This window comes from Strix uralensis, chromosome 4 (assembly GCF_047716275.1).
Source record: "Strix uralensis isolate ZFMK-TIS-50842 chromosome 4, bStrUra1, whole genome shotgun sequence".
NCBI lineage: Eukaryota > Metazoa > Chordata > Aves > Strigiformes > Strigidae > Strix > Strix uralensis.
The window spans coordinates 87,339,517-87,351,340 of NC_133975.1; positions in this window are offsets into that span (position 1 = coordinate 87,339,517).

Here is an 11,824-nt window from a genome sequence, read left to right on the forward strand (position 1 = left end):
TCGTTCTGAACAAGTGTTACTGTTTTCTGCACAAAAGCGATTCTGCGAAGCAATGTGAACACTTCTGCTTCCCAGGCACAGAGAAGGTGCTAGCAGGGAATTCTCTGCCTGCCTTTCCCCAGTGCTCTGCAAGCTCTCCAGGACAACAGCAAATCTGGGGCTCTGTGCTTTCTTTCGTTCTGAACAAGTTTTAGTGTTTTCTGCACAAAAGCGATTCTGCGAAGCAATGTGAACACTTCTGCTTCCCAGGCACAGAGAAGGTGCTAGCAGGGAATTCTCTGCCTGCCTTTCCCCAGTGCTCTGCAAGCTCTCCAGGACAACAGCAAATCTGGGGCTCTGTGCTTTCTTTCGTTCTGAACAAGTTTTAGTGTTTTCTGCACAAAAGCAATTCTGCGAAGCAATGTGAACACTTCTGCTTCCCAGGCACAGAGAAGGTGCTAGCAGGGAATTCTATGCCTGCCTTTCCCCAGTGCTCTGCAAGCTCTCCAGGACAACAACAAATCTGGGTCTCAGTGCTTTCTTTCGTTGTGAACACGTGTTACTGTTTTCTGAAAAAAATCGATTCTGCGCAGCAACGTGAACACTTCTGCTTCCCAGGCACAGAGAAGGTGCTATCAGGGAATTCTCTTCCTGCCTTTCCCCAGTGCTCTGCAAGCTCTCCAGGACAACATAAAATCTGGGGCTCTGTGCTTTCTTTCGTTCTGAACAAGTGTTACTGTTTTCTGCACAAAAGCGATTCTGCGAAGCAATGTGAACACTTCTGCTTCCCAGGCACAGAGAAGATGCTAGCAGGGAATTCTATGCCTGCCTTTCCCCAGTGCTCTGCAAGCTCTCCACGACAACAGCAAATCTGGGGCTCTGTGCTTTCTTTCGTTCTGAACAAGTTTTAGTGTTTTCTGCACAAAAGCGATTCTGCGAAGCAATGTGAACACTTCTGCTTCCCAGGCACAGAGAAGGTGCTAGCAGGGAATTCTCTGCCTGCCTTTCCCCAGTGCTCTGCAAGCTCTCCAGGACAACAGCAAATCTGGGGCTCTGTGCTTTCTTTCGTTCTGAACAAGTGTTAGTGTTTTCTGCACAAAAGCGATTCTGCGAAGCAATGTGAACAGGCACAGAGAAGGTGCTAGCAGGGAATGCTCTGCCTGCCTTTCCCCAGTGCTCTGCAAGCTCTCCAGGACAACATAAAGTCTGGGGCTCTGTGCTTTCTTTCATTCTGAACAAGTGTTACTGTTTTCTGCACAAAAGCGATTCTGCGAAGCAATGTGAACACTTCTGCTTCCCAGGCACAGAGAAGGTGCTAGCAGGGAATTCTCTGCCTGCCTTTCCCCAGTGCTCTGCAAGCTCTCCAGGACAACAGCAAATCTGGGGCTCTGTGCTTTCTTTCGTTCTGAACAAGTTTTAGTGTTTTCTGCACAAAAGCGATTCTGCGAAGCAATGTGAACACTTCTGCTTCCCAGGCACAGAGAAGGTGCTAGCAGGGACTTCTCTGCCTGCCTTTCCCCAGTGCTCTGCAAGCTCTCCAGGACAACATAAAATCTGGGGCTCTGTGCTTTCTTTCGTTCTGAACAAGTGTTACTGTTTTCTGCACAAAAGCGATTCTGCGAAGCAATGTGAACACTTCTGCTTCCCAGGCACAGAGAAGGTGCTAGCAGGGAATTCTCTGCCTGCCTTTCCCCAGTGCTCTGCAAGCTCTCCAGGACAACATAAAATCTGGGGCTCTGTGCTTTCTTTTGTTCTGAACAAGTTTTAGTGTTTTCTGCACAAAAGCGATTCTGCGAACCAATGTGAACACTTCTGTTTCCCAGGCACAGAGAAGGTGCTAGCAGGGAATTCTCTGCCTGCCTTTCCCCAGTGCTCTGCAAGCTCTCCAGGACAACAACAAATCTGGGTCTCAGTGCTTTCTTTCGTTGTGAACACATGTTACTGTTTTCCGGAAAAAATTGATTCTGCGCAGCAACGTGAACACTTCTGATTCCCAGGCACAGAGAAGGTGCTAGCAGGGAATTCTCTGCCTGCCTTCCCCCACTGCTCTGCAAGCTCTCCAGGACACATAAAGTCTGGGGCTCTGTGCTTTCTTTCGTTGTGAACACGTGTTACTGTTTTCTGCACAAAAGTGATTCTGCACAGCAATGTGAACACTTCTGCTTCCCAGGCACAGAGAAGGTGCTAGCAGGGAATGCTCTGCCTGCCTTTCCCCAGGGCTCTGCAAGCTCTCCAGGACAACATAAAGTCTGGGGCTCTGTGCTTTCTTTCGTTCTGAACAAGTGTTACTGTTTTCTGCACAAAAGCGATTCTGCGAAGCAATGTGAACACTTCTGCTTCCCAGGCACAGAGAAGGTGCTAGCAGGGAATTCTCTGCCTGCCTTTCCCCAGTGCTCTGCAAGCTCTCCACGACAACATAAAATCTGGGGCTCTGTGCTTTCTTTCGTTCTGAACAAGTGTTACTGTTTTCTGCACAAAAGCGATTCTGCGAAGCAATGTGAACAGGCACAGAGAAGGTGCTAGCAGGGAATTCTCTGCCTGCCTTTCCCCAGTGCTCTGCAAGCTCTCCAGGACAACAGCAAATCTGGGGCTCTGTGCTTTCTTTCGTTGTGAACACGTGTTACTGTTTTCTGCACAAAAGTCATTCTGCACAGCAATGTGAACACTTCTGCTTCCCAGGCACAGAGAAGGTGCTAGCAGGGAATGCTCTGCCTGCCTTTCCCCAGTGCTCTGCAAGCTCTCCAGGACAACATAAAGTCTGGGGCTCTGTGCTTTCTTTCGTTCTGAACAAGTGTTACTGTTTTCTGCACAAAAGCGATTCTGCGAAGCAATGTGAACACTTCTGCTTCCCAGGCACAGAGAAGGTGCTAGCAGGGAATTCTCTGCCTGCCTTTCCCCAGTGCTCTGCAAGCTCTCCAGGACAACATAAAATCTGGGGCTCTGTGCTTTCTTTCGTTCTGAACAAGTGTTACTGTTTTCTGCACAAAAGCGATTCTGCGAAGCAATGTGAACACTTCTGCTTCCCAGGCACAGAGAAGGCGCTAGCAGGGAATTCTCTGCCTGCCTTTCCCCAGTGCTCTGCAAGCTCTCCAGGACAACAGCAAATCTGGGGCTCTGTGCTTTCTTTCGTTCTGAACAAGTTTTAGTCTTTTCTGCACAAAAGCGATTCTGCGAAGCAATGTGAACACTTCTGCTTCCCAGGCACAGAGAAGGTGCTAGCAGGGAATTCTATGCCTGCCTTTCCCCAGTGCTCTGCAAGCTCTCCAGGACAACAGCAAATCTGGGGCTCTGTGCTTTCTTTCGTTCTGAACAAGTTTTAGTGTTTTCTGCACAAAAGCGATTCTGCGAAGCAATGTGAACACTTCTGCTTCCCAGGCACAGAGAAGGTGCTAGCAGGGAATTCTCTGCCTGCCTTTCCCCAGTGCTCTGCAAGCTCTCCAGGACAACAGCAAATCTGGGGCTCTGTGCTTTCTTTCGTTCTGAACAAGTTTTAGTGTTTTCTGCACAAAAGCAATTCTGCGAAGCAATGTGAACACTTCTGCTTCCCAGGCACAGAGAAGGTGCTAGCAGGGAATTCTATGCCTGCCTTTCCCCAGTGCTCTGCAAGCTCTCCAGGACAACAACAAATCTGGGTCTCAGTGCTTTCTTTCGTTGTGAACACGTGTTACTGTTTTCTGAAAAAAATCGATTCTGCGCAGCAACGTGAACACTTCTGCTTCCCAGGCACAGAGAAGGTGCTATCAGGGAATTCTCTGCCTGCCTTTCCCCAGTGCTCTGCAAGCTCTCCAGGACAACATAAAATCTGGGGCTCTGTGCTTTCTTTCGTTCTGAACAAGTGTTACTGTTTTCTGCACAAAAGCGATTCTGCGAAGCAATGTGAACACTTCTGCTTCCCAGGCACAGAGAAGATGCTAGCAGGGAATTCTATGCCTGCCTTTCCCCAGTGCTCTGCAAGCTCTCCACGACAACAGCAAATCTGGGGCTCTGTGCTTTCTTTCGTTCTGAACAAGTTTTAGTGTTTTCTGCACAAAAGCGATTCTGCGAAGCAATGTGAACACTTCTGCTTCCCAGGCACAGAGAAGGTGCTAGCAGGGAATTCTCTGCCTGCCTTTCCCCAGTGCTCTGCAAGCTCTCCAGGACAACAGCAAATCTGGGGCTCTGTGCTTTCTTTCGTTCTGAACAAGTGTTAGTGTTTTCTGCACAAAAGCGATTCTGCGAAGCAATGTGAACAGGCACAGAGAAGGTGCTAGCAGGGAATGCTCTGCCTGCCTTTCCCCAGTGCTCTGCAAGCTCTCCAGGACAACATAAAGTCTGGGGCTCTGTGCTTTCTTTCATTCTGAACAAGTGTTACTGTTTTCTGCACAAAAGCGATTCTGCGAAGCAATGTGAACACTTCTGCTTCCCAGGCACAGAGAAGGTGCTAGCAGGGAATTCTATGCCTGCCTTTCCCCAGTGCTCTGCAAGCTCTCCAGAACAACAGCAAATCTGGGGCTCTGTGCTTTCTTTCGTTCTGAACAAGTGTTACTGTTTTCTGCACAAAAGCGATTCTGCGAAGCAATGTGAACACTTCTGCTTCCCAGGCACAGAGAAGGTGCTAGCAGGGAATTCTCTGCCTGCCTTTCCCCAGGGCTCTGCAAGCTCTCCAGGACAACATAAAGTCTGGGGCTCTGTGCTTTCTTTCGTTCTGAACAAGTGTTACTGTTTTCTGCACAAAAGCGATTCTGCGAAGCAATGTGAACACTTCTGTTTCCCAGGCACAGAGAAGGTGCTAGCAGGGAATTCTCTGCCTGCCTTTCCCCAGTGCTCTGCAAGCTCTCCAGGACAACAACAAATCTGGGTCTCAGTGCTTTCTTTCGTTGTGAACACATGTTACTGTTTTCCGGAAAAAATTGATTCTGCGCAGCAACGTGAACACTTCTGATTCCCAGGCACAGAGAAGGTGCTAGCAGGGAATTCTCTGCCTGCCTTCCCCCACTGCTCTGCAAGCTCTCCAGGACAACATAAAGTCTGGGGCTCTGTGCTTTCTTTCGTTGTGAACACGTGTTACTGTTTTCTGCACAAAAGTGATTCTGCACAGCAATGTGAACACTTCTGCTTCCCAGGCACAGAGAAGGTGCTAGCAGGGAATGCTCTGCCTGCCTTTCCCCAGGGCTCTGCAAGCTCTCCAGGACAACATAAAGTCTGGGGCTCTGTGCTTTCTTTCGTTCTGAACAAGTGTTACTGTTTTCTGCACAAAAGCGATTCTGCGAAGCAATGTGAACACTTCTGCTTCCCAGGCACAGAGAAGGTGCTAGCAGGGAATTCTCTGCCTGCCTTTCCCCAGTGCTCTGCAAGCTCTCCAGGACAGCATAAAATCTGGGGCTCTGTGCTTTCTTTCGTTCTGAACAAGTGTTACTGTTTTCTGCACAAAAGCGATTCTGCGAAGCAATGTGAACACTTCTGCTTCCCAGGCACAGAGAAGGTGCTAGCAGGGAATTCTCTGCCTGCCTTTCCCCAGGGCTCTGCAAGCTCTCCAGGACAACATAAAGTCTGGGGCTCTGTGCTTTCTTTCGTTCTGAACAAGTGTTACTGTTTTCTGCACAAAAGCGATTCTGCGAAGCAATGTGAACACTTCTGCTTCCCAGGCACAGAGAAGGTGCTAGCAGGGAATTCTATGCCTGCTTTTCCCCAGTGCTCTGCAAGCTCTCCAGGACAACATAAAATCTGGGGCTCTGTGCTTTCTTTCGTTGTGAACACATGTTACTGTTTTCCGGAAAAAATCGATTCTGCGCAGCAACGTGAACACTTCTGATTCCCAGGCACAGAGAAGGTGCTAGCAGGGAATTCTCTGCCTGCCTTCCCCCACTGCTCTGCAAGCTCTCCAGGACAACATAAAATCTGGGGCTCTGTGCTTTCTTTCGTTCTGAACAAGTGTTAGTGTTTTCTGCACAAAAGCGATTCTGCGAAGCAATGTGAACACTTCTGCTTCCCAGGCACAGAGAAGGTGCTAGCAGGGAATTCTCTGCCTGCCTTTCCCCAGTGCTCTGCAAGCTCTCCAGGACAGCATAAAATCTGGGGCTCTGTGCTTTCTTTCGTTCTGAACAAGTGTTACTGTTTTCTGCACAAAAGCGATTCTGCGAAGCAATGTGAACACTTCTGTTTCCCAGGCACAGAGAAGGTGCTAGCAGGGAATTCTCTGCCTGCCTTTCCCCAGGGCTCTGCAAGCTCTCCAGGACAACAGCAAATCTGGGGCTCTGTGCTTTCTTTCGTTCTGAACAAGTTTTAGTGTTTTCTGCACAAAAGCGATTCTGCGAAGCAATGTGAACACTTCTGCTTCCCAGGCACAGAGAAGGTGCTAGCAGGGAATTCTCTGCCTGCCTTTCCCCAGTGCTCTGCAAGCTCTCCAGGACAACAGCAAATCTGGGGCTCTGTGCTTTCTTTCGTTCTGAACAAGTTTTAGTCTTTTCTGCACAAAAGCGATTCTGCGAAGCAATGTGAGCACTTCTGTTTCCCAGGCACAGAGAAGGTGCTAGCAGGGAATTCTCTGCCTGCCTTTCCCCAGTGCTCTGCAAGCTCTCCAGGACAACAACAAATCTGGGTCTCAGTGCTTTCTTTCGTTGTGAACACATGTTACTGTTTTCCGGAAAAAATTGATTCTGCGCAGCAACGTGAACACTTCTGATTCCCAGGCACAGAGAAGGTGCTAGCAGGGAATTCTCTGCCTGCCTTCCCCCACTGCTCTGCAAGCTCTCCAGGACAACATAAAGTCTGGGGCTCTGTGCTTTCTTTCGTTGTGAACACGTGTTACTGTTTTCTGCACAAAAGTGATTCTGCACAGCAATGTGAACACTTCTGCTTCCCAGGCACAGAGAAGGTGCTAGCAGGGAATGCTCTGCCTGCCTTTCCCCAGGGCTCTGCAAGCTCTCCAGGACAACATAAAGTCTGTGGCTCTGTGCTTTCTTTCGTTCTGAACAAGTGTTACTGTTTTCTGCACAAAAGCGATTCTGCGAAGCAATGTGAACACTTCTGCTTCCCAGGCACAGAGAAGGTGCTAGCAGGGAATTCTCTGCCTGCCTTTCCCCAGTGCTCTGCAAGCTCTCCAGGACAGCATAAAATCTGGGGCTCTGTGCTTTCTTTCGTTCTGAACAAGTGTTACTGTTTTCTGCACAAAAGCGATTCTGCGAAGCAATGTGAACACTTCTGCTTCCCAGGCACAGAGAAGGTGCTAGCAGGGAATTCTCTGCCTGCCTTTCCCCAGGGCTCTGCAAGCTCTCCAGGACAACATAAAGTCTGGGGCTCTGTGCTTTCTTTCGTTCTGAACAAGTGTTACTGTTTTCTGCACAAAAGCGATTCTGCGAAGCAATGTGAACACTTCTGCTTCCCAGGCACAGAGAAGGTGCTAGCAGGGAATTCTATGCCTGCCTTTCCCCAGTGCTCTGCAAGCTCTCCAGGACAACATAAAATCTGGGGCTCTGTGCTTTCTTTCGTTGTGAACACATGTTACTGTTTTCCGGAAAAAATCGATTCTGCGCAGCAACGTGAACACTTCTGCTTCCCAGGCACAGAGAAGGTGCTAGCAGGGAATTCTATGCCTGCCTTTCCCCAGTGCTCTGCAAGCTCTCCAGGACAACATAAAATCTGGGGCTCTGTGCTTTCTTTCGTTGTGAACACATGTTACTGTTTTCCGGAAAAAATCGATTCTGCGCAGCAACGTGAACACTTCTGCTTCCCAGGCACAGAGAAGGTGCTAGCAGGGAATTCTCTGCCTGCCTTCCCCCACTGCTCTGCAAGCTCTCCAGGACAACATAAAATCTGGGGCTCTGTGCTTTCTTTCGTTCTGAACAAGTGTTAGTGTTTTCTGCACAAAAGCGATTCTGCGAAGCAATGTGAACACTTCTGCTTCCCAGGCACAGAGAAGGTGCTAGCAGGGAATTCTCTGCCTGCCTTTCCCCAGGGCTCTGCAAGCTCTCCAGGACAACAGCAAATCTGGGGCTCTGTGCTTTCTTTCGTTCTGAACAAGTTTTAGTGTTTTCTCCACAAAAGCGATTCTGCGAAGCAATGTGAACACTTCTGCTTCCCAGGCACAGAGAAGGTGCTAGCAGGGAATTCTATGCCTGCCTTTCCCCAGTGCTCTGCAAGCTCTCCAGGACAACATAAAATCTGGGGCTCTGTGCTTTCTTTCGTTCTGAACAAGTGTTACTGTTTTCTGCACAAAAGCGATTCTGCGAAGCAATGTGAACACTTCTGGTTCCCAGGCACAGAGAAGGTGCTAGCAGGGAATTCTATGCCTGCCTTTCCCCAGTGCTCTGCAAGCTCTCCAGAACAACAGCAAATCTGGGGCTCTGTGCTTTCTTTCGTTCTGAACAAGTGTTACTGTTTTCTGCACAAAAGCGATTCTGCGAAGCAATGTGAACACTTCTGCTTCACAGGCACAGAGAAGGTGCTAGCAGGGAATTCTATGCCTGCCTTTCCCCAGTGCTCTGCAAGCTCTCCAGGACAACATAAAATCTGGGGCTCTGTGCTTTCTTTCGTTCTGAACAAGTGTTACTGTTTTCTGCACAAAAGCGATTCTGCGAAGCAATGTGAACACTTCTGCTTCCCAGGCACAGAGAAGGTGCTAGCAGGGAATTCTCTGCCTGCCTTTCCCCAGGGCTCTGCAAGCTCTCCAGGACAACATAAAGTCTGGGGCTCTGTGCTTTCTTTCGTTCTGAACAAGTGTTACTGTTTTCTGCACAAAAGCGATTCTGCGAAGCAATGTGAACACTTCTGCTTCCCAGGCACAGAGAAGGTGCTAGCAGGGAATTCTATGCCTGCCTTTCCCCAGTGCTCTGCAAGCTCTCCAGGACAACATAAAATCTGGGGCTCTGTGCTTTCTTTCGTTGTGAACACATGTTACTGTTTTCCGGAAAAAATCGATTCTGCGCAGCAACGTGAACACTTCTGCTTCCCAGGCACAGAGAAGGTGCTAGCAGGGAATTCTCTGCCTGCCTTTCCCCAGGGCTCTGCAAGCTCTCCAGGACAACAGCAAATCTGGGGCTCTGTGCTTTCTTTCGTTCTGAACAAGTTTTAGTCTTTTCTGCACAAAAGCGATTCTGCGAAGCAATGTGAACACTTCTGCTTCCCAGGCACAGAGAAGGTGCTAGCAGGGAATTCTCTGCCTGCCTTCCCCCACTGCTCTGCAAGCTCTCCAGGACAACATAAAGTCTGGGGCTCTGTGCTTTCTTTCGTTGTGAACACGTGTTACTGTTTCTGCACAAAAGTGATTCTGCACAGCAATGTGAACACTTCTGCTTCCCAGGCACAGAGAAGGTGCTAGCAGGGAATGCTCTGCCTGCCTTTCCCCAGGGCTCTGCAAGCTCTCCAGGACAACATAAAGTCTGGGGCTCTGTGCTTTCTTTCGTTCTGAACAAGTGTTACTGTTTTCTGCACAAAAGCGATTCTGCGAAGCAATGTGAACACTTCTGCTTCCCAGGCACAGAGAAGGTGCTAGCAGGGAATTCTCTGCCTGCCTTTCCCCAGTGCTCTGCAAGCTCTCCAGGACAGCATAAAATCTGGGGCTCTGTGCTTTCTTTCGTTCTGAACAAGTGTTACTGTTTTCTGCACAAAAGCGATTCTGCGAAGCAATGTGAACACTTCTGCTTCCCAGGCACAGAGAAGGTGCTAGCAGGGAATTCTCTGCCTGCCTTTCCCCAGGGCTCTGCAAGCTCTCCAGGACAACATAAAGTCTGGGGCTCTGTGCTTTCTTTCGTTCTGAACAAGTGTTACTGTTTTCTGCACAAAAGCGATTCTGCGAAGCAATGTGAACACTTCTGCTTCCCAGGCACAGAGAAGGTGCTAGCAGGGAATTCTATGCCTGCTTTTCCCCAGTGCTCTGCAAGCTCTCCAGGACAACATAAAATCTGGGGCTCTGTGCTTTCTTTCGTTGTGAACACATGTTACTGTTTTCCGGAAAAAATCGATTCTGCGCAGCAACGTGAACACTTCTGATTCCCAGGCACAGAGAAGGTGCTAGCAGGGAATTCTCTGCCTGCCTTCCCCCACTGCTCTGCAAGCTCTCCAGGACAACATAAAATCTGGGGCTCTGTGCTTTCTTTCGTTCTGAACAAGTGTTAGTGTTTTCTGCACAAAAGCGATTCTGCGAAGCAATGTGAACACTTCTGCTTCCCAGGCACAGAGAAGGTGCTAGCAGGGAATTCTCTGCCTGCCTTTCCCCAGTGCTCTGCAAGCTCTCCAGGACAGCATAAAATCTGGGGCTCTGTGCTTTCTTTCGTTCTGAACAAGTGTTACTGTTTTCTGCACAAAAGCGATTCTGCGAAGCAATGTGAACACTTCTGTTTCCCAGGCACAGAGAAGGTGCTAGCAGGGAATTCTCTGCCTGCCTTTCCCCAGGGCTCTGCAAGCTCTCCAGGACAACAGCAAATCTGGGGCTCTGTGCTTTCTTTCGTTCTGAACAAGTTTTAGTGTTTTCTGCACAAAAGCGATTCTGCGAAGCAATGTGAACACTTCTGCTTCCCAGGCACAGAGAAGGTGCTAGCAGGGAATTCTCTGCCTGCCTTTCCCCAGTGCTCTGCAAGCTCTCCAGGACAACAGCAAATCTGGGGCTCTGTGCTTTCTTTCGTTCTGAACAAGTTTTAGTCTTTTCTGCACAAAAGCGATTCTGCGAAGCAATGTGAGCACTTCTGTTTCCCAGGCACAGAGAAGGTGCTAGCAGGGAATTCTCTGCCTGCCTTTCCCCAGTGCTCTGCAAGCTCTCCAGGACAACAACAAATCTGGGTCTCAGTGCTTTCTTTCGTTGTGAACACATGTTACTGTTTTCCGGAAAAAATTGATTCTGCGCAGCAACGTGAACACTTCTGATTCCCAGGCACAGAGAAGGTGCTAGCAGGGAATTCTCTGCCTGCCTTCCCCCACTGCTCTGCAAGCTCTCCAGGACAACATAAAGTCTGGGGCTCTGTGCTTTCTTTCGTTGTGAACACGTGTTACTGTTTTCTGCACAAAAGTGATTCTGCACAGCAATGTGAACACTTCTGCTTCCCAGGCACAGAGAAGGTGCTAGCAGGGAATGCTCTGCCTGCCTTTCCCCAGGGCTCTGCAAGCTCTCCAGGACAACATAAAGTCTGTGGCTCTGTGCTTTCTTTCGTTCTGAACAAGTGTTACTGTTTTCTGCACAAAAGCGATTCTGCGAAGCAATGTGAACACTTCTGCTTCCCAGGCACAGAGAAGGTGCTAGCAGGGAATTCTCTGCCTGCCTTTCCCCAGTGCTCTGCAAGCTCTCCAGGACAGCATAAAATCTGGGGCTCTGTGCTTTCTTTCGTTCTGAACAAGTGTTACTGTTTTCTGCACAAAAGCGATTCTGCGAAGCAATGTGAACACTTCTGCTTCCCAGGCACAGAGAAGGTGCTAGCAGGGAATTCTCTGCCTGCCTTTCCCCAGGGCTCTGCAAGCTCTCCAGGACAACATAAAGTCTGGGGCTCTGTGCTTTCTTTCGTTCTGAACAAGTGTTACTGTTTTCTGCACAAAAGCGATTCTGCGAAGCAATGTGAACACTTCTGCTTCCCAGGCACAGAGAAGGTGCTAGCAGGGAATTCTATGCCTGCCTTTCCCCAGTGCTCTGCAAGCTCTCCAGGACAACATAAAATCTGGGGCTCTGTGCTTTCTTTCGTTGTGAACACATGTTACTGTTTTCCGGAAAAAATCGATTCTGCGCAGCAACGTGAACACTTCTGCTTCCCAGGCACAGAGAAGGTGCTAGCAGGGAATTCTATGCCTGCCTTTCCCCAGTGCTCTGCAAGCTCTCCAGGACAACATAAAATCTGGGGCTCTGTGCTTTCTTTCGTTGTGAACACATGTTACTGTTTTCCGGAAA